The sequence below is a fragment of the Peromyscus californicus genome, unplaced genomic scaffold (assembly GCF_007827085.1).
Source record: "Peromyscus californicus insignis strain IS unplaced genomic scaffold, ASM782708v3 Scaffold_4__1_contigs__length_199733344, whole genome shotgun sequence".
Taxonomy (NCBI): Eukaryota; Metazoa; Chordata; class Mammalia; order Rodentia; family Cricetidae; genus Peromyscus; species Peromyscus californicus.
In genome coordinates, this window is record NW_026294562.1 from 112444812 (window position 1) to 112467145 (window position 22334).

At 39.6% G+C, this 22334-nt stretch overlaps 1 long non-coding RNA gene across 1 annotated transcript in view; it reads left to right on the forward strand.

Moving 5' to 3' along the window:
• The window catches only part of LOC128125157 (uncharacterized), an 80317-nt gene that overhangs the window by 12114 nt on the left and 45869 nt on the right, over positions 1–22334 (forward strand). The window contains exon 2 of the long non-coding RNA XR_008223103.1: positions 19401–19766. This is a non-coding gene — a long non-coding RNA (uncharacterized LOC128125157). The remainder of the gene's footprint in view (positions 1–19400; positions 19767–22334) is intronic.

Below are 22334 nucleotides of genomic sequence, written 5' to 3' on the forward strand. Positions count from 1 at the left end.
TAACTTTCAACCTCAGATTGTAAACTGGTCAGTTTATTACACTGATTAAAACTACATTATTTTAACATAAGACAATGCCCATATTTAAGCTTTCGTACACATTAAAAATTTTGGCTAAGTAAAATCTTACAAGGCATAGCAAAAGATTTTTAACCAGCATCAGGAACAAAACTGACAAATCCAAAAGGCAGGCCTTTTTTATGGTCTACCATAATAATTTTGTCTTCACAATTAGCAAATTGATATTGCTAAAATATCACATGAAAGAATATGCAGAAATGTTCACCAGTGGAACAAACCCATTAATCAGACAGTGAGCAGGACTGATAGTATTACTTTGGGAAAATGTACACAATTGCCGCATCCTATCCTTGGGGGCCAGTATTGTGTATGACTCTTCTAACCACTAACAAGTCATGTCTCCAAGATATGTTGACATGTGTACTTTGTCATTTGCCCTTAATCTGAAGTATATTGTAATACAAACAGTACTGGGTTAAGGCCAGAACACTTGAAGTGTAGTCTAAACAGGAAAGCTGTGGCCTTTGTCATAGTTAATTTTCTATTGCTATGATAAAACACCATGACCAAGGCAATTTACAAAAGGAAGTGTTTAATTTGGCTTACAGTTTCAGAGAATTAAAAATCCATGATGACCAAGCAAAGGAACATCTGAGAGTTAATATCTTGATCCACAACCATGAGGCAGAGAGAGAACACTGGGAATCACACAAACCTTTTGAAACCTCAGAGGCCACCACCAGTGACACACCTCCTCCAACAAGGGCTCTAATCCTTCCCAAAGTATTCCACCAACTGGGGACCAAGTATTCAATCAAACACATGAGCTTATGGTGGCCAATCTCATTCGAACTAACACATTTCACTCCCTGGCCCCCATAGGCTTCATGGCCATATCATAATGCAAGGTGAATTTAGTCCAACCTCAAAAGTTCCCATAGTCTTTCATAATCTCAAGTTTAAAAGTCCAGTCTCAGAGTCTGAGACCCAAGGCAATTGGCTAATTGTAACCTCCTACAAAATCAAAAAGCAGATCACATACTTCCAACATACAATGGCACAGAATATACGTTACCAAATTCCAAAAGAGAGGAGTGAGGGCAGCAGCAAAAAGAAATACTGGATCAAAGCAAGACCAAAATGCAGCAGAGAAATTATGCCGCTCCAGGTCTGATATTAAAGAGCTTAGATGGTTCTGCCCTTCTTGTTTTGCTGGCCACAACACACTTCTCTCTCTTGGTCTGGTTCTACTCCTTTTATGCAGCTCTTTTTGGCAGATACCTCACAGCTCTGGAACCTCTAACATCTTGGAGTCTCCAATGCAATAAAGGCTTCACTTTTACAGCTTCACACAATGGTCTCTCAGGGCCTCCATGCAGGGACTCCTCTGCCACATACCTGGCCTGAGTGGTTCTCCTTAACCGTGGAGGAATAGTGAGGAATAGTCAACAGCATCTTTATTCATATACTTCATGACTCTTAAAGCCAAAACCATATGAACAACACTGCCAAGTTTAACTACAAATTTGAGGAGTACTCTGGCACCCTTGAATCATATCCATGGCATTTTGATTTGTTGCTGCTTTTTTAGGAGCAGAAACTCTCTCTCTCTCTCTCTCTCTCTCTCTCTCTCTCTCTCTCTCTCTCTCTCGTCTTTTAAGTTGGAAGCTTCTTTGGGTGAGGTCTCACCCTGAGGGTACCCCTCCCTTTGTTCCATTTATGATCAGCCTGTCTTTAAACTTCTCATCTCTTTGAGCACAAGCCTTGGCTCCAATGCTAAATTTCCTGCTGCCCCTTATCTCTTTAAACTGTATATTTTGTATTTCTTTTTGCCCCACTTGCTTTTTCATTATAGACCTGCATAAGAGTGATTACTAATAACCACATGGCATAGTCAATATTAGGCTGTCTTGAAATCTCTGCCAAAGAAATTAGTTCATTACTTTTCAATTTAGTCTTAGGCAGATTCTTAAGACAAGGACAAAAAGTAGCCACATTCTTTACCAAAATATCCAGAATGGTCTCTAACCCCGTTGCTAATATTGTTTCCCTTTGAAATGTCCTGAGCTGGTCCTCCATAGTCTACATAGCTCTGAGCACTACTGTCTTCTAAGCTCCTACTGGGGTGGCCCATTAAGCTCTGCTAGAGCATTCAACCGTGTTTCTAGTACAAAGTCTCAAATTCTTCCATATTTGTATAAAATAAATCACATGGTCAGGCCTATCACAGTAATAGCCATCCTTGGTACCAACTTCTATAGTAGTTATTTTTCTATTGCTATGGTAAAACTTGATAACCAAGGCAATTTATGAAAGAAAGCATTTAATTTGGCTTATGGTTTCAGAGGGTTAGAGTCCATGAGGGTGGAACAAAGGAACAGTTAAAGGGTTCACATCATGATCCACAATCAAGAGGCAGAGAGAAACATTCTGGGAATCACAATCCTTTGAAATCTCAAAGCCCATCCCCCAATGACAACCTCCTAACAAGAAGGCCAACCTTCTAATTCTTCCCAAACAGTTCTACCAACTGGGGACCAAGTATTCAACTATATGAACTCATGGGAACCATTTTTATTCAAACCATCATGACTTTACACCTACCAATTGACCTTGCCTGGTGTCAGTCCCTTCATTATAAGCTGAAGTGAATAATAGATACCTAAACTGTTTCCCTCACAACTCAGTTGTGTAGATAAAATAGCAAATACTCACCAGTGCTTTGTAATTGTAGAAAGTTAAACATTCTGTTACTTCAGGTCTTTTCACCTTCAACTCTACTAGTGACTGTCTCCCTGAAAATCCCATTTTGAAAAACAGAAGCCAATTAAAGATATCTTTTAGAGACCTCCCAAGAGCAAATCACTTAGTGTTTTCAGCATCTTTATTCTATAAAGAAGTAGTTTGTTCAGATTGATAGGTTAGAATCTTATTTATTTAGTAGCAGATACTTTTAATAAAGTTACTCAGTAAGATTAGTGTGTAAGAACAAAGGTACATTTGTTATTAGTTGAAATTATTGAATTTGGAATGAAAAGACCTCAAACTCCTGTCTAATTAGAGTTCCTCACTGTACTCATTTCACACAGCCACTGAGGCCTCCTACAACAAAGCTCAAGTGCTTGCCATTTCTAACCTTTTTAAGTTGATGTCATTATCATCATTCTTTTATCATTCTTCAAGCAAAGTTCTTTCAATTGTGGAGTAAAGAAAAACTATAGTATGTTTACTGGCTAGTTTTATGTCAACAAGACACAAGCAGGAGTCACTGGAGAGAAGAGCTCCTCAACTGAGAAAATTCCTCCATAAGATCAGGCTGTAGGCAAGCCAGTGAACACCATTCCATGGCCTCTGCATCAGCTCCTGCCTCCAGGTTTCTACCCTGTTTGAGTTCCTGTCCTGACTTCCTTCATGATGAAAAGGGATGTGGCAATGTAAGCCAAATTAATCCTTTCAACCCTAAGTTGCTTTTGTTCATGGTGTTCATTATAGCAATAGTAATCCTAACTAAGACAGTATGTTAAAGATGTCTTGGCCTCCCAAGGATTTAGAGGCTTAGTAGTCCATAAAAGATTTTCAACTCATCTGAATTCTTGTTACCAAACAAACAAATTTGTTGATCTGTAGCAAAGTCCATCTAAACAGAGTGATAACAGATTCCTTGAGATGAAAGATATCATTAAGAAATTACAGGAGGGCTGGAAAGATTGCTCAATGGTTAAGAACACCTGCTGGTTCAAGGTTAACCAGGTTCAAGAGAACCTGAGTTCAATTCCCAGCACCCACATGGTGGCTCACAACTCCAGTTCCATAATTCAAGTTCCAGAAGATCTAATGCCTGTTTCTGGCTTCCTTGGGCATCAGGCACACACCTGGTGCACAGACATACATGCAGGCAAAACACCTATACACATAAAAAAAAAAAAAAAAGCTTTAAAGAAAAAAAAAGAAACGACATGAAATAATTTGGCAGCTTTTTGTAGAGTAGAGAATTCTGTAAAAATATTGAATGGGTAATTCTCCAGTTTGTTCTCCACTAAACATACAGTATTGCTTCAGGCTCTTTTGAAGTGCTTTCAGTAAGAATGACTCAGAAATGAAGACACTCCTTATAATAAAGCAAGAATGCTATGCCATTTCTCAATGACCCAGACAGAAAGATTGCTTAGGGAAGTTGGCTTCAGGATACATAGATCATAGAATTAGAGTGGCAGAGCTGGAAATGATGTCAGAAGATAACCACTCTATTTTATAATGAAAAAATATGAAGTTCAGAAAGATTACAAGCTGCCTCAAATTAGGAACTGATAAAATAAGCATCAACCGAGTACAAACTGTATGTCATGTTTTAGGCATCAGAAGCAAAATAAAACCCGATTCCTTTTCAAGTAGTAGAAGACAAGACAATAACTGCAGTTAGACTATTGCAAAACCAGACTCCAAGTCTGTGTTCCAAGTTCCCAATTTCTGATCACCTCACAATGTCTCTCATATTAAAAAAAATTGGAAAACTTGATAGTGAGAATTCTTTCTCAGTATATCCAGAAAATTATTGATGTCATTTAGGTCTTTGGGGTGTACAGGCACTTGTCCTTATTTCTTGAAGACTTCAGAGTAATACAGGGGATTCTATTCTTCCATGAAAGGACAACCTTGTGAAGATTTTTTTTTTCAATCAATCCTTTCAAAGACTTTTTAGAACACTAAAAAATCATGAATTGAAAATTCTACAAAGAAAAATAATGGGCACAATCTTTATCCTTAAGAAGCTACTACCCAGGTAAATCATAAAAATGCCCACTACTTCTTTGAAAAGCTACTCTAACTGTATAGAAGTTCATTGAGTTGTATAGTCTTTGTCTTTGGGTCTAGTTAATTTTCATGTGTGATTTTATTTGGTGGGGGTGGGGACTGGTGTGAGACAGGATCTCTCTATATAACCCTGGCTGTCCTGGAACTCACTATATAGATTAGGCTAGCCTCAGACTCACAGAGATCGACTACTTCTGCCTTCCGAGTGCTGGGAATTAGAGGCATGTGCCACAATATTCGGCGTGTGATTTTTTTTTAAAGTTTAAGATAAATTGAAAATTATAAATTTTAAAATTTTACAAATTATAAAATTTTAGAATCTCCACTACCTACAGACATACTTTCTTTTATAAAATTAAACTTTATTATAAAAAAAAACTTGCAAATAAACTCATACATCAAACTTAAGCAGACCCAAACTCTATATATCTTAATAAACTTCTATACAGTTAAGAGTAACCATTCAGAATGTCAGCTGTAGAGCTTCACATTTGATTTTACACTCTCACTATCAAAAACATATTTATGCATTTATACACTACCAAAAATGAAAGATTTATGACAGAGTTAGAGAAACAATTAGCTTTATATATCACTTCACAACTCATGCCCAGTCTTTCCTCTTGCCCTTATATTTAGACTTTCTTGTTCTCTTTTCTACATGCTCTACCCACATGTGCATTTGTTTACCTATATTATTAATTAGATTCCACATATGAGGGAGAACTTGCATTTTTCTCTCTCTGAGATTGTGTGACCTTGCTTAATATTATATATTCTATGATATATACATATATGCCAAATTTTCATTTTCCAGTGATCTGTTGATGGACAACTAAGTTGGTCCAATTCTTTGCTATAGTGAATAAAGCAACAATAAACATGAAAGTACAAATATCTCTATGGTTTGGGTATGGAGTTCTCTGGTATATGCCAAGTAATGAAATACCTAGGTAATATGGTGCTTCTACTGTTAATATTTTTAGAAATCTCCGCACTGATTTCCACAACGACTGTCTTAATTTGTACCCCCCACCAAAAGTGAATATAGGTTCCTTTATCTCCATATCCTCTCCAAAATTTGTTGTCAGATTTATTGACCACTGGCATACTATTCAACTGACTTAAGCAACAGCATCCTGCTATTGCAGAGGACCCAGTTTCACTTTCCAGCACCCACATGATGGCTCACAAACATCTGTAACTACAGTTCCAGGAGATCTGGTACCCTTTTCTGGCCTCTTTGGGCACCAAACATGCATGTGGTACACATACATGCATGCAGGCACACATAAAAATGACTATTTAAAAGAGAGAGAGGAAGAATTTCAGGAGAGTGTAAACAAATGCATAACAGTTATACAGATTATGCATATACTACCAGTAAAAGAAAGCTACAATTTTTTTGTTTCAAACTCTTGTACACTTTCTGATTTTTTTCCAGAATAAGAGAAAAATAAAGTGCATATTGTAAATACAATTGATCATTAGTAATTAGCATTTAGACATTCACATGGCTGTTAATTTCAGTCCTTCCCAGAACACACTACATATCAAGTTTTAAGCTATAAAGACTTTTATAAGTGCCACTTGCAGAGTGTCAGATGAAGAGAAATAGTGACTAATAAGGTCCTATAGTGCAGTTGGTTAGGTAATATATTACCTATTGTATATATTCAATTCATCCAACACACAAGTATCCTCCACTTATAGGCTTTGAGGGGGCGGTGGTCTGTTTGAGACAGAGTCTTGCTCTATTGCCCAGGCTGACCTCAAATTCACATAGTTCCACCTGTTTTTGTCTCCAGAATGCTGGAATTAAAGGTGTGTACCATGATACACAGTTTAACATGCTGTCTTAGCCTAGGAACTATATTATAGGAATAAATAGAAGGTACTAGCTACTAAGAAACAAAAGTAATACAAAAGCTTCACAAAAAGAAACACATGACGATAGCTGAGCATGGTGGTACACATCTTTAATCTGAGCACTCAGGAGGCAGAGGCAGGTAGATCTTTCATTTCAAAGTCAGCATGGTCTACAGAGTGAGTTCCAGGACAACCAGGGTTACACAGAGAAATCCTGTCTTGAAACCACACACTTAAAAAATAGAAAAGAAAAAGAAAAAAGAAATACAGGATGGTATAACCTAGATACTAAACAGTGTCTACTGTCTGAATAACAAACTACACTGAATAAATCTAAGATTGACAGTTTGTTGGGTTACACTGACATAAGACAGGCATAAGTATAAAATAGATCATAGACAGTTTGGAAACAACTCATCAACCACATGTCATAACTATGTCCTAGGAACCAAGTACTTCCAAGCTCTAATTTGTTTGTTTGTTTGTTGAGACAGGGTATCACTCTTATCACTGTGTAGTAGTCCAGGTTGGCTGGAACTCACTATGTAACCCAGGCTTCTCTCAACCTTGTGGTGATCCTCCTGCCTCAACCTCTTTACTGCTGGGATCATAGGCCTCATGAGCCACCATACCTAGTTTGCGTAGCTCTTCTCAACAGAAATGTATCTACTCATCACCCACCATTGCCACACTTCCAGCTGACCACAGAGCTCCGAGGCAAAGTTAAAAACAAGTGAACTCAAAGTCAGCTGTGTGCAGGCCACTAATACAGTTGATGGTTCCGTGTAGGCTCAGTAAATGTCCCATGGTAAATATTCATTTGAAGAGAGACACAGGTGTTACATTGATCTGTCTAACACTTCTTATACTCTTCTTTTCCTCATTCCTCCAAGTCCTTACCACACACTATGTTCAAAGTAAGTTATCACCATTCACACATCCTCAAATGAAACATAAAATACATGTCTGGATACCTGAAAAACACAAAGCTATGTAAGAACTTAAAATATAACCTAAAATATCCATTAAGGTAAAAGTCCATCTGAGAAAAGAGGTTAACAAATTGAATTCGAGCAAGAATGGATTTTTGTACTGTTTTTATTCAAATATTCAAGATTTGTTTCCATGAACCTCAGAAAAATTCTCTAGCAGTATACTAAAATGCAGTGAGCTAGTTAACACACAAGTCAGATCTTGTAGGTATATACCATTATTACTATAATTATTATGGCTAATAATTATTATAATAAACATGTATGTAGTAGCACTATACATTGCTAAAGTGTTTTTACAATATTTACCCTTATTATACTGATACTAAACTAGTTAAGCTCCAAAAGAGTTCTTACTCACTAATAAGAATTAAGTTTGACTTTTTTTATAAAACCTACAGAAAAAAACTTAGTATATATTTCAGTTAAAGTATTCAGCTGGTGTCTTAGTTATGTTTCTGTCACTGTGATAAAGACCATGACCAAAAGCAACTTATGAAGGAAAGGGTTTATTTCACTTTATAGTTTACAGTACATCATGAAGGGAAGTCAGGGCAGAAACTCAAACAGGACAGGAACCTGGAGGCAGGAACTGAAGCAGAAGCCACAGAGGAATGCTGCTTACTGACTTCCACCCAGACATAGCTTGCTCAGCCTGATTTCTTATACAGCCCAGTATCACCTGCCCATTATAGTATTGCTCACAGTGGGTTGGGCCCTTCCATAACAATCATTTTAATTAAGAAAATACCCCACAGACTTGCCTACAGGCCAATCTAATGGAGGTATTTTCACAATTGAGGTTCCCTCTTCCTAGATGACCATGGCTTGTGTCAAAGTGACAAAAAAAAAAAAAAAAAACTAATCAGCATGACTGATTTGTCTAGTAGCATAATGAACCTATATATGTTAAAATTAAATTACAAAATAATGCATTCCATTTGAGTTTTACTTACAGAATGCAGCAGCATTGATGCTCTGTATTGGTTGGTATTTTTACAACTTTGTGATCATGTAAGTCACAAGGAATGTGTATTAAAAATTAACTTCCGCCGGGCGGTGGTGGCGCACGCCTTTAATCCCAGCACTCGGGAGGCAGAGCCAGGCGGATCTCTGTGAGTTCGAGGCCAGCCTGGTCTCCAAAGCGAGTTCCAGGAAAGGCGCAAAGCTACACAGAGAAACCCTGTCTCAAAAAACCAAAAAAAAAAAAAAAAAAAAAAAAAATTAACTTCCTTCACTCTTAATTCTTTGGTTTTTTTTATTTATCATGTCTGACGTACAACCAGAGGAACAATTTTTAAACAATGATGTAAGAAATACTTTTTAGCCCAGCAGTGGTGGTGCTTGCCTTTAATCCCAGCACTTAGGAGTCAGAGGCAGGTGAATCTTCAAGTTTGAAGTCAGCCTGGTCTCCAGAGTGAGTTCCAGGACAGCCAGGGCTACACAGAGAAACCCTGTCTCAAATTTAAAAAAAAAAAAAAAGAAAAGAAAAAGAAAAGAAAAGAAAAGAAAAAGAAAAAACTTTAGAAAACAATACTTTTCAATTCCTAGATAATGAAAACATGCAACATGAAATTTTTACCTGAATGCTCAGCCTGTCATCCACTGGGCTCCCAAGCTTTTTGTTCTAAACATTTCAAGATAGAGAGGCTGCTCTCTCTGGGAATCAAAGTGTGAATGGTTGAGTAGCTAGTACGTCAGAAAAGTTTAATGGATCAAGATCACATGACTCCAGAGGCTGTGTTCAAGCAGTGTTCCATTGCTGGGGGTGGGGCTCTTTAATTAAAATAGATTTATTCCGTTTCATCTACATAGTGAGTTCCAGGACAGCCAGAGCTATATAGTTTTGAAACCCTGTCCCGAAATCCCCTCCAAAATTAAAATAATAAATTAACTGATTAAAATACATTTTTTTATTAGTGTATGTGGTGGTTTGAATAAGGATGGCACTCAGAGGCTCATGTATTTGAATGCTTGGTTTGCAGTTGGTAGAACTGTCAGGGAAGGATTAGGAGGTGTGGATTTGTTGGAAGAAGTGTGTCACCAGGAGTGTGCTTTGGGGTTTCAAAAGCCCAGTTAGCTTGCTCACACTCTGCCTCATGCTTGTGGATCAGATGTAAGCTCTCAGCTACTTCTTCAGCACTATGCCTGCCTGCCTGCTGCCATGCTCCAGCCATGATGGTTATGGGCTCTAATCATCTAGAACTGTGAGCCCCCAATTAATGTTTTCTTTTATAAGTTGTCTCGGTCATGGTGTTTTGTCATGGCAATAGAAGTAAGACTCTCTCTCTCTCTCTCTCTCTCTCTCTCTCTCTCTCTGTGTGTGTGTGTGTGTGTGTGTGTGTGTGTGTGTGTGTGTGTGTGTGTATGTTTATCTGTGTACATGTGTTTGAGTGCCACCGTGCATGTGTGGTCAGAGGACAACCTTCAGGAGTTGTTTTTCCTCTTTCATTGTGCAACTCAGAGACTGAACTTATGTTGTCAGGTTTATGCATCAGTTCTGTGCTTCTGCATCCCACTGAGCCATCTTGCTGGCCCAGTATGTTATACTGCTTTATTTTCTTCTCTGTGTTGCCAAATCTTGCATCTCAGAAAGAATGGGGGTAGGGGAAGGAGGTTGGCAATGCAGAGAAGGCAGAAATTGTAGTAAATATATTTCAACTTTTCAAAAGATTAACATATAGATAAAGTAAATTAAATAGTCAAATTGATGATAAAATTCTCCAGTTAAGTGAAAATTGATTTTTTTCAACATAATTCTTTATTGATTCTTTGGGAATTTTTTTAAAAAGATTTATTTATTTATTATGTATACAGTGTTATGCCTTCATGTGTCCCTGCAGGCCAAAAGAGAGCAGCAGATCTCATTATAGACAGTTGTGAGCCACAAGTGGTTGCTGGGAATTGAACTCAAGACCTCTGGGAGAGCAGTCAGTGCTCTTTACCATTGAGCCATCTCTAGCCCCAATTCTTTGGGAATTTCACATCATGTACCCCAATCCTACTCATCTCCCAGTCCCTCCATATCTGCCCCCTCCCCTGCTGCATACCCTCCAAAAGAACCCCCCCAAAGTTAATTAAAAACAAAACAAAATCACCTCGCTCCTCCGTCTTCCCAACACTTCATTCATCCTAGTGGCATCAGGAGCTGCAGTGTGTCACGCAGTATGCCCTTCTGTCCAATGAGCCACAAACTAGCAAAATGTTTATTGCAATGAGTCATTGGGAGTGGTACTATTGGGAGGTGTGGCCTTGTTGAAGGAAGTGTGTCACTGTGGGGGCAGGCTTTGAGGTCTCTTTTGCTCAAGCTTCACACAGTGTCAAAGTCGATTTCCTGTTGCCTGCAAGATATAGGACTCTCAGCTACTTCTCCAACACTATGTATGTCTACCTGCACACCACCATGCTCCCTGCCATGATGATAATGGATTAAACCTCTGGAACTATAAACTAGCACCTCAATTAAACATTTTCCTTTATAAGAGTTGCCATGGTCATGGTGTCTCTTCACAGCAATAGAAACCCTAACGAAGATAATCTCTATTGTCTCAATGCAGTGATGCTACTTGCCCAACAAGATCAGCAAGCCCCACACTGTTCCATAGGAAATGACAAGCCACCATAGCACTGTGCTGCAAGCTCCTTGGCATGGTCTCAACATCAGAGCTCCAAAAGCTGCTCTTAATGGCTGCTGTGGATAATAGCTGCACTTCAGCCAGGGGCACCACCACCACCTTGGGCAACTCCATTAAGGTCACCTTTGATGCCAACTCCAAGAACTCTGGCTACCCAATCTCTGACCTATGAAAAAGACTTGTTCACCAAACCTCCCCATCAGGCTTCACAAACCATCTTGTTAAACCTGCACCAGTCTCCCTACAGAAAAGCCAGGCTTCAGCTGTGACTACCACATGGGTTTTTTTAATACAAGAAAAATAAAGTGAAGCCAGTGTGGTGGCACAGGCATTTGATCTCAGCACTTGGGAGGCAGAAACAGGCAGATCTCTGTGAGTTTGAGGCCAGCCTTGACTACACAGTGAGTTCAAGACCATCTAAGGATACACAGTGAGACCTTGCCTCAAAAAATAAAGTAAATCTAATTAAGCCTGTTTTCAAGAAAGAAAGGAAGAAAATTAACAGGGAATAAATAGGACATACTATTTGACGGTATCTAATGAATTACTTCACAGTTAGCAATTCAAACTCAAAGGAGATTTTTTTTCTTTATAAATATTTTTCTTTCTCTTTTTCCTTTTTGTTTGTTTTGAGACAGTCTCACTATGTAGCCCTGGCTAGCCTGGAACCCATTTTGTAGACCAGGCTGGCCTAGAACTTACTAATTATTAAATGAATATTTAATAATTCTTTTATGAGTACACTTTCTGTCAAGTCCTTCTATTGATTGTTTTATTATCTAAATGTCCTGGTCACATTAACATGGAAATAATTATTTTAGTTATATCAAATTTTGTTTTAATGAATTTCATCTATAAATTTTTTCACTTATAGTTCTTTAACTGAAAATAGCTTTTGAGGAACCAAACACATAAAGTAATAATGCTGGGGATGAGAAGAAGAAGCCATTTTTTTCGAGCAGAACCCCCCCCCCCAACACACACACATGCTTTAAGTTTATGCATTTGCGGTCTTGCTGAATCAATTTTTTTTTTTTTTCGAGACAGGGTTTCTCTGTGTAGCTTTGCACCTTTCCTGGAACTCACTTGGTAGCCCAGGCTGGCCTCGAACTCACAAGAGATCTGCCTGGCTCTGCCTCCCAAGTGCTGGGATTAAAGGCGTGCGCCACCACTGCCCGGCTTGAATCAATTTTTTAAAGATACTCTCCATGTAAGTATGAACCAGTATCTGAAATTTAAATGTCTATATCTGAAAATATTTTCCATCTAGATTTTCAACTTTCCATAATATGCCATCTTCTATCTATATGTCAAGTGGAACTACAGATAGAAATAGGTAGTTGGAAGTATTTTGTAGATGAATGCAACTGTGCTGAGAAATTACTTTCTCTGTAAGCCACAAGTGTCTAGCCACATCGTAATGTGTAATATAGATGTCCAAGGAATGCCTGCCATGGTCTCCTAAGTCAAGGATTTAGCTCTCAGGAAACATCACACATGATTACAAAGGCATCTCAGTTGGCAAACATGTCTGCTTCCTTTTCTTGCAGATTCCTAATTTAGCCAACAACTGAGCTGTAAACAGGAGAGAAAATAGAAGTGTCCTGAAATAGACAGGCAACTTGACTTTTTACTTGTCCCCACATGGGCATCTCGTAGGTTTATTATGATTACCATAACGACAGTAGGTACCAACTCCCTTAAATATGTCTTAACCAGGGCTGGAGAGATGACTCAGCAGTTAGGGGCACTGGCTGCTCTTCCAGAAGACAGGGGTTCAGTTCCCAGCACCCACATGGCAGCTCACACCGTCTGTAACTCCAGTTCCAGAGGATCCAACACCCTCACACAGACTTATGTTCAGACAAAACACCAATGCTCGTAAATACAAAATAAATAAGTTTAAAAAATAATTGGCTAAATAAATGTCTTAATCATGCCTTTCCTATCTTAGTAAATGGTACCACTTACCCACAGACATTCACATTAAAATATACTACTCATACTGGCTTCCTGTTTGCTTGGTTCCACAAATTCAGTTGACCACCAGCCCCTCCCAAATAAATTCCGAATTCCACCATCATCATCACATGCTCCAAAACCATTGTCAATCACCTAGACTTCTGCAAAAAACCGTTTTCCTGTGCTTCCATGTTCCATCCAAAAGATACAGTCTTTTTTGCACACACCTTTAGTTCTAGCAGTCAAGAGGCAGAGACAGACAGATCTCTCTGAGTTCAAGGGAAGCCTAAATTTCAGAGTGAGACCCTGTCTCACCTCCTACAAACTACATTTATTCAATTATTTTGGGGGGGGGGGGTTACATGTGCCACATTGTATATATGGAGGTCAGAGAACAACATGTAGGAGTCAGTGTTTTCCTTCTACCATGTGATTCCTGGAGAATGAACTCAGGTCATCAGGCTTGGTGGAAAGCACCTTTACCAACTCCAAGTCAGCTCACCAGCTCAACCATAATCTTTTAAAGACATAAATGGGGGTCTGAGAAAATAGTACTTGTACCAGCACAAGGACCTGAGTTCAGCTGCGAGCACCTCTCAAATTGGGGTACAGGATGTGTCTATCTTCTCTAGAGCTGAGAAAACAGAACTCTCTGATCAGCTAAGCCTAGCCTAGTTGATAAGCCCCAGGTCCCAGTAAGAGACCTAGTCTCAAGAACACAAAGTAGATAGCTTCTGAGGTTGACCTCTGGTCTATACACACACCTGCACTCACACAAACACAAACATGCACGCATATCTGTGCACAAGTGCATGTACATTCAAAGTCCATATCTCTTCCTTGCTTAAGCCAACTCTGTCCATAGTCTCTCACTATAATTAGAACAAGTTTTGCCATACCCAATAAAACTTTATATGACCTGCTTCTGCCTATCTCTTCAATCTCACTTCTCTCTTCTTTATTCAGTTGGATTCAACCATGTTGTACTCTTTTCCTGCCCAAGCTCCTTTGGACTGCTACTCCTTCTACTAGATGTGGTTGTTCTCCGATTCTCAGAGCTTTTGCCCCACGATTCACATCACAGGAGCTTTTCAGAGAAGCCTTCCTCTTCTTCCCCTACTCATTAGACATTTAAAAAATTAGATGTAGATTTTATTTGCAAATTAAAATAAAAATAAATATAAAAATAAACCAAATACTTTCTCTAGTCACTATTATGAGCTTTGTTTTCTTTATTGAAGCCATTTTCTGAGTTTATTTTCTTTGTCTACATGTCTGTGTGTTTATTGTATTTTACACTACAGTGTAAACTATGTGAGAATGAGGATTTGTCCCAGTGACCCCATGACTGCCTTGCTGAACCAGTGCATCCCAGCACATACAAGGCCTTTGTAAACTGTAGAGTTTCAATACATATTTGTTAAATGAATGAATTTCAGCCATCTAAGAGACAAGCAAGCAGTGCCCCTTTGACTGATAATGCTTGCATGCAAAAACTTGAAATATATTTTAACTAGATCTTTTGCTCAATTTAAGTTTTGTTTGTATATGAAGCTAGTATCACCAGTACCTGTGCAGATGATTCAGATGAGAAACTGTCAACGTTTGTACAGTGGCTATAAAAGCAGAAAATAGATTAGCATCCATATTTATTTCAGCATGCCAATGCTAAGTTCATAACAAAGTGAGCACTGAAGACAAAATCAATGTTGATGTAAATCTTAAGGCTAACACTCAGGTCTGCTTTCTAGGCAACGGGGAAACTGTGGAATGGCTGCTGCTGCTGCTGCTGCTGCTGAGCTAGGGTTTGAGAATGTGCTAGGATGGCTTGCAGCACAACAAGATGGGAATTAAAAGGAAAGGACAAGTGAGCTAGAGACACAGGCTTAGGAGAAAATGAGATTTTGTTTTTGACTTGGAACTTATACTTCTCTTGGACAGAGTGCCTTCTGTGCACCTGGCCACTGTCTTTAATTCTGATAGAAATTCCAATGGTAGGTGTATTTCCCCACTTCACAATGAGTAAGATGAAAATTAGGATTTTTAAAACTTGCTAAAGCCATATAGCTGTGCAAAAAAGTGAGGCAATGGTGCAAACTAGAGTTTTTCATGTCCCAAGGCAAGCCTTTTCCCATGCTGCCTTCTACAATGGCACAACAAATTCCATCAACTTCTTTGACTCTGGGCACCAATTACAGAGCTGGCATTGAACCTTTATAGAAACAAACCAAACAAATGCTTCAGCTGCTATTGGAAGGGCAACTAAGGAAAATGTCCATGCCAAACAGTCTAATGTTTGCTGACTAAGCAGGTTTCAACACTCACGCTCACATCTCTTCTTCCTCACTTCCTTTCTCATGATCCATTTAGAGCTCAGCTCAGATGTTCCATTGTCCACTGTGGAAATCATCTTCCAGATGTTAGTAAGAACTTTACCGTGGCCATGATGTGAAAGAAAGCGGCAGCTCGGCAAAAGCCCTGCTGAGAGCCTGGGCAGACTAGGCAGCATGATCTAAAGCGCTGGAGCGTTCAGCCAACAGAGAGAATGAAGGGCCAAATGCAAAACCAAAGAGAAAGATAAGCAGAAGAGGAAAATCTTACTGACAGAGGTGAAATAGTTACAATACTCACTCCTCACCAGAAGAGACTGCTCCATCCCCTAAGATTCCATGAGTAGAGACTTGGATGGAAGAGAAATGTGTGAGGGGTGGGTTGGAAGGCAGAGGTATCAATGAGTAATCCCTGCTTTCTCCTTCTGAGCTTTATGAAGATCAATAAAGCATTTTCAAATGAAGGAAGAACTAAAAATGGAGGGATGGGGCTGGCTAAGGCACTAGAATGATGAAGAACAAGGCATTTTGCCCTCACAGTGAGTGAGGAAAAGAATTTCTTCCAATTGGGAGACAGAGCCAACTAGCTTAGATATTTGAATTCAGAGTTTAGGCTTTTGCAGTTACCAATTGTATGTACATCAGCAAATTACTTATTCCCTTTAAGCAACAAAATAAGTCCAATACTCTACTTCTTTAGGTCATTTTTTTCACTATAAAATATAAATATCATAAAGGTCCTTATGATGTTAAGATAACTCATATGAAAATGAATATCTAGCATTTAGTGGGCACCCAATAATAACAATACTTATTATTGAGGCTTGACTTTCTGGAGAAGGAACTATGGTTGGGTCATTACAAAGGTCACATCATGAGAACAGTTCTTGCCTTTAAATGGTGTCCCCTTGGTTTAATTACTTGTGTTAATAGCCCACGTCATCTACACTGTCTTGGCTTTGGTCTTACAGGAAAGATAAAGTCCAAACATGATAAGTATCACCTCTAAGCCCAAACAAGCTTGCCAAAGAACAGGTCAAGCCATTTGTTACTCTGAGTCATTCTAAAGATAAAGCCATCTCCCCACAGAGAAGGGTGCTGAGCACAGGAGATAATGCTGATGACACTGTACATTTATTTAGTCGTCCACAGTTTACAAAACATTCTTGCCTTAGAAAGATTGCTGCCTTCATTTTATGAATAAAGGAACAAACACAGAGATGAAGCAACTCAAAGTGACATTAGTAATTGGTCTGTGCAGCAGGAACTCCCCCAGCTCCTCCAAGTCTAAGGCTGGGTTGGTTTGGTTTGTCTGCTTGCTGTTGTTTGCTTTGTTTGGTTGTTTTTGTCCATGCTGAGGGTTAAAAGCAAGGACTCCCGAATGCTAAGCAAGTGGACCTCTACTAAGCTACATCCCTAGCCACCCTCAGACTCTGTCATGTATCATCATACTATGGATGATGTGAACAGGTTGAAAATTCTTACAAGCACATCAACAGTGACTTTAAAACAGAAAGAGGCTTTTAGATGATCTGATCTGTTGACTCTTAGGCTGTGTCCAGGGAGCCCAGCAGGAGGGGTGAGAACCAATGGCAGCTGGGATGGTATGCAGCTTAACTCTCATCAGTTAAGTTCATAACTCTAAAGATGTTCTTTTGAACAAATGTTTACAACATTAAGATTTAGTGGGGGGTAGCTTAGTGGTAGTGTGCTTACACAACATGTGGTCCTGTGTCCAGTGCCCAGCACTGGAAAAAAGGTTAGAACAACTGTCTCACTTCTCCAAAAAGTGTCTAGAGGTCCAGGGAGGTTAGGTAACCTACCTACATCTCATAACTACCCAAAGGCAGAGTGAAGTCCAGCATTCAGTCTTTAATCATCTGTGTACTTGATGAGCATGTCACAAATGTCTTCATCTTCTAAGTATTTTCCTTTGATAACCTCAAGCAAGCCATGGGAGATGAATTGGCTCTTAATGTTAGTCTCTCCTGGTGACTCAGAAGGTGATCCCCAGTCAGTGTATCTCCAGATTCTCAGCTTTCCTAGGGGAAAGTGGTCTAGACAAGTCTCAGTGGGGCTGCTGTGGCCGGGGTAGGAGAAAGGAAGTGGTGAATGTGCTGGGGGTCTGCCAGGAGAGGAGACATGCATACTCCGTCCAGTGTCTTATTGTTTACAAATGCCTACCAGAGTGTCACTGCTTCAGAGCTGATATCAGTAACTTATCGTCCTCATTAATCTGCCATTCCTCATCCAGAGGCCAGGGAGGTTTGGAGTCGCGTTGGGTACTACATGTTTATAGGACAGTTTCAGAACTTCTTATCGCCTGGCTTTCTGCAGAGACTGAGGCATCTCATTGCCTGCTCGGGGGCAGTTAACTTAGGCTAACTGCTTTTTGTTTGAGACAAAGGCACCTATCACTCAGAGAGTTCTAGAGCCAGGTAGGATCATAGGCCTTGTGGGCAGGTTGCTGCATTTGGAAATTTCTCACCCACCTGTCAGTTTCTCCTCATTCAATAGGAAATGAGAAGAGTCTGTCACAGAATTCCAGGCTGCTGAAAGTTGCCTAATTTGCTTGTAATCTTGGTCAAGCTGTTCTCCAACCTGCAGAGGACTGGCAATGATCAGAAGAGAGAACCCAAGGTGCCATGCTTTTCAAATTGTGAAGTAGAGTTGACTGTTTTAGAGAAGGTCTCAAACATTACAATTATTTCCAATGTGCCTTTCAACCAAATTCTTTCAATATTTTAGAACTACCATGTGAAAAGATAAAATACTTGGTTTGGTTTGAAGAGAGTATATTAATTTATGTTTCTCTCTGTAAAAAAAAAGTAAAATGCAGTAATAAACAAGACAAAGATAGAAATGGAGGTCTGGTTACCTCCTTCCTTAGCCTTGTCAAAGAACAGTAAAAAATTATATTTCCAACTAAAAGCATTTCTTTTAAAAATGAAACCAAAAGGCCTTTGCCAAAATTACCCTCTAAGTACCACAGATTTATTTCTGTTTATTTATTTATTCTGAAATAAGGTCTCATTCTGGAGTCCAGGCTGGCCTGCAACACACAATGTAGCCTAGGCTGGCCTGTGTCTCACAGCACTCCTCCTGCCTCAGCTACCAAATGTTAGGATTGCAGATGTGAACCAGACTTATGCCAAACTTGTAACTGCCTCACTGGCAGAGATTTCTCTGTGTGTCCATGATGATCCTTCCAAAAGTCTGGACCTAGTTTTCATTATGCAGACAACCCAGTCACAGAAGCCAAGCAGTATTTTAAGACTGTAGTATTTACTAATAGATGTCTGGCTAGAAACAGTGTTGGCAGAAGCCTGGCGGAGGCATTGACTCTCTCTAATGATGTGGAACTGGGCTGCATAATTATGTCCACTTGGATTAAGTCTACTCAAGACTGTCATGTTTTACAATGGAACCAGAAACAAGCACCCGCCCCGTGCCACAGTGCTGGGATTTTCCTACAATGACATCAGAACATCAGAACTTGTTTCAAACATTCCCGATATCTTCACCCAGCCATTCATTTCATTTTGGGACTTTCTTTACAAAACTTGCTTCACGTAGTACAATATATATCATTTTGTTTTATAGACTACTTTGGCCCAAAGATAGTATATACCATAAATATGATCCCAGGTAAGGAAAAAACACTGTGTATTCTTGAACATTATTAACATATTCCTAATAAAGAAGGACACACAATCTATTACCTATCTCTGGCTCCAGAAAAATGATTAACTGTTATGCGTTATCCATTTCCTTTCTAGCTGTTTCTGAGACTACGAGCATCCGTATTTATTTATCACTAAGGAAGAAAGACAAAGGCTGGGAAGATGGCTCAGTAAAGTACTTGCCACACAAGCATGAGGACCTGAACTTGATCCCCGCCACTGACCACACAAAAAGCTAAAAAGCGACATCCAGCTTCAAGTGCCTGTAATTCTAACACTGAGGAGATGGAGACAGAGGTTCCCTGGAGCTTACTAGCTACGTGGTATGGCTGAATAAGTGAGCTTCACGATCAGTGTCTCATCAGATCATAATTATGTTCTTATTAAAGACTGGACTCTGGAGCATCTAAATTTGAATACTTGCACTTGCGCAGCTGCAGTCCTTCTACAGTTCCTGTAATGGTATGTCTCCCTTTCCAAATAAATAATCACTGCTCTCTGGTGGGTGGGGGTAACGATCAATTAGGGAAGACACAGGACATCAACTTCTGCCCTCCCCATACATGTGCACCTGCCCACACACACACACACACACACACACACACACACACACACACACACACAGAGAGAGAGAGAGAGAGACAGAGAGAGACAGAGACAGAGACAGAGGAACAGAAACACACACATGCAGACACATCAAAGGGGAGGGGATAATAACACTCATTTGGCTGCCTGAACATTGTTACTGTATGTGCTAGCTAGTTTTGTGTCAACTTGACATAAGCCATAGTCATTCTGAAGAAGGAACCTCAACTGAGAAAATACCCTTACCAGATTGTCTTGTGGGCAAGCCTCTGGTGCATTTTTTGGCTGATGATTGATTGGGGGGAGGGTCCAGCTCACTGTGGGTGATGCTATCCCTGGGCTTGTAATCCTGGATGCTGTAAGAATGCAGGCTAAGCAGGCCATGAGAGCAAGCTAGTAAGCAGCACTCCTCCATGGCCTCTGCTCTGGTTCCTGCTTCCAGTTCCATGCCTTTAATTCCTACCCTGGTTTCCTTAGATGAGGGACTATGACCTGAGATCTACAGGCTGGAATAAACCCTTTCTTCCCCAAGTTGCTTTTGGTCATGGTGTTTTATCACAGTGGAAACCTTAACTAAGGCACTGTATCAGACTTCTGGGAAAATGTATTTTTGTATATTAAAAGAGTTCGATTCCAAACTTAGATAGGGGGAAAAGCATTTGCTTTTATTTGAATTCAAGTCATGCATATAACCTTAAGAAATGAAAATTAATAAGACATTAGGCAAGGAAAGTGAATAACAGCAAGTCTTTAAAATGGAAATCCTTAGAATAAAGGAACAGCTCTTATTATTATATTAATATTATTCAGGATTGAAGACGTCAGGATAGTGTTATCAGATTTCTTACCCTTCTGTCTAGTTTCTAGACCTCTGCAGAGCTTTCATTCCATTTGTGAAATAGAATGTTACATTAAAGACTTTAAAAGTGAACCATGAAGTGAAGATGCTAAAGAATTAATTTTTGTAGATTGCTATTAATCTTTATCCTGTATTAATTTAATGACAACACTTATCAAATATTTTAAAGATTATGGCTATTTTGGAACTATTCATGATCTGAACCCAAATATTATGACGATTTCAAGTGAATTGGAATTTGTATCTGAAGCAAGAAAAACTCTCTCTCCCTCCCTCCCTCCCCCTCCCCCTCTGAGAGAGGGAACATGCAGCCTAGGCTAGCCTCAAACTCCTCTTCCTATTGCTACCTTGTGGGAGTACTGGGATTTTAGGCATTTGACATCATACCTTCCTTTCTCTCTGTTTTATTTTATTTTATTTTGTTTTGGATTTTTTGAGACAGTCTCCTGCAGCCCAGGCTGACTTCATAGTTGGTTTGTGGCCAAGGCTGGCCTTTAACTCCTTATTTTTCTCCCTTCACTTCCCAAGAACCAACTCCTTTATTTGGTTTATCTTTCCTTTCTCCATTGTTAATGCCTTCTGGCACTCCCTAGCCATCACTATGGCAATGTTGCAGTGGCAAGGGTTCCGGAAACAATGTGCCAACATGCTTATGTGATAACATTCAATCAGATTATATACTTGCAAGCAAGATGCCATGCTGTCGCTACACATACTCTCTCAAGACACTCGGGCCATGACTCTTGACATAGAGTTAACTGAAGACTGGTCCTGCTGAGCATCATGGTTCACTGCTGTAATCTAGGTTCAGAAGAACAGTGAATTTGAAGCCAGCTTGGGCAGTGGTAAAACCGTGCTTCAAAAAAGAAAAACCATTCCTTTAATCGTTAACACTCTCTAAGTTAATACATATCCTTTACTTTTCACCATGGTCAATGTTTATGTAAACCTTTTAATTTTTAACATCACCAAAGTTAATAAATATCCACTAATGCTTCTCAGCTGATGAAACACAGGAATGATCACTATGAACTAGTTGTATCAGTAGATTTTCCAGTCAGTGGCCAGTACATTTGAGGGGATATGATACAGTGATAACTTTACTTAGTTACAAAGCTTCGTTTGCCGTACAAACTTGTATCATCTTGGACACTGTATTGAGGACTTTCTGTAGACTACTGCTCAGGACCGCAGGTTTCATTCCCAGCTTCTTCTGATACCTTGTGAATTGTTATTGCCATCTCTCCCCTGGGTTTCATTCCCTGAGTGTGTCTCACCGGCTACGTCCAGTCCTCCAGGTATGGTTAACACAGGCTATCACATCTAATGTATTTTTTTAAGTGTACTGTTTCCTCTGGCAATCATAACAAAGCACCAGAGGCTGTGGCTTACCAACCAAAGCTGTATTGTCTCAGTTCCAGACACCAGCAGGTTGTTCCTTCGGAGGGCAGAGAGAGGAGGATTCTTGGTGCTAGCCCTACCTCCTCAGTGTGTAGATGGCTTTATTCTCGTCCCTCTTAATGTTTGCTTCCCTCTATGTTCAACTTTTCCTTCCTACAAGGAACCAGCAGTATTAGGTTAAGGAT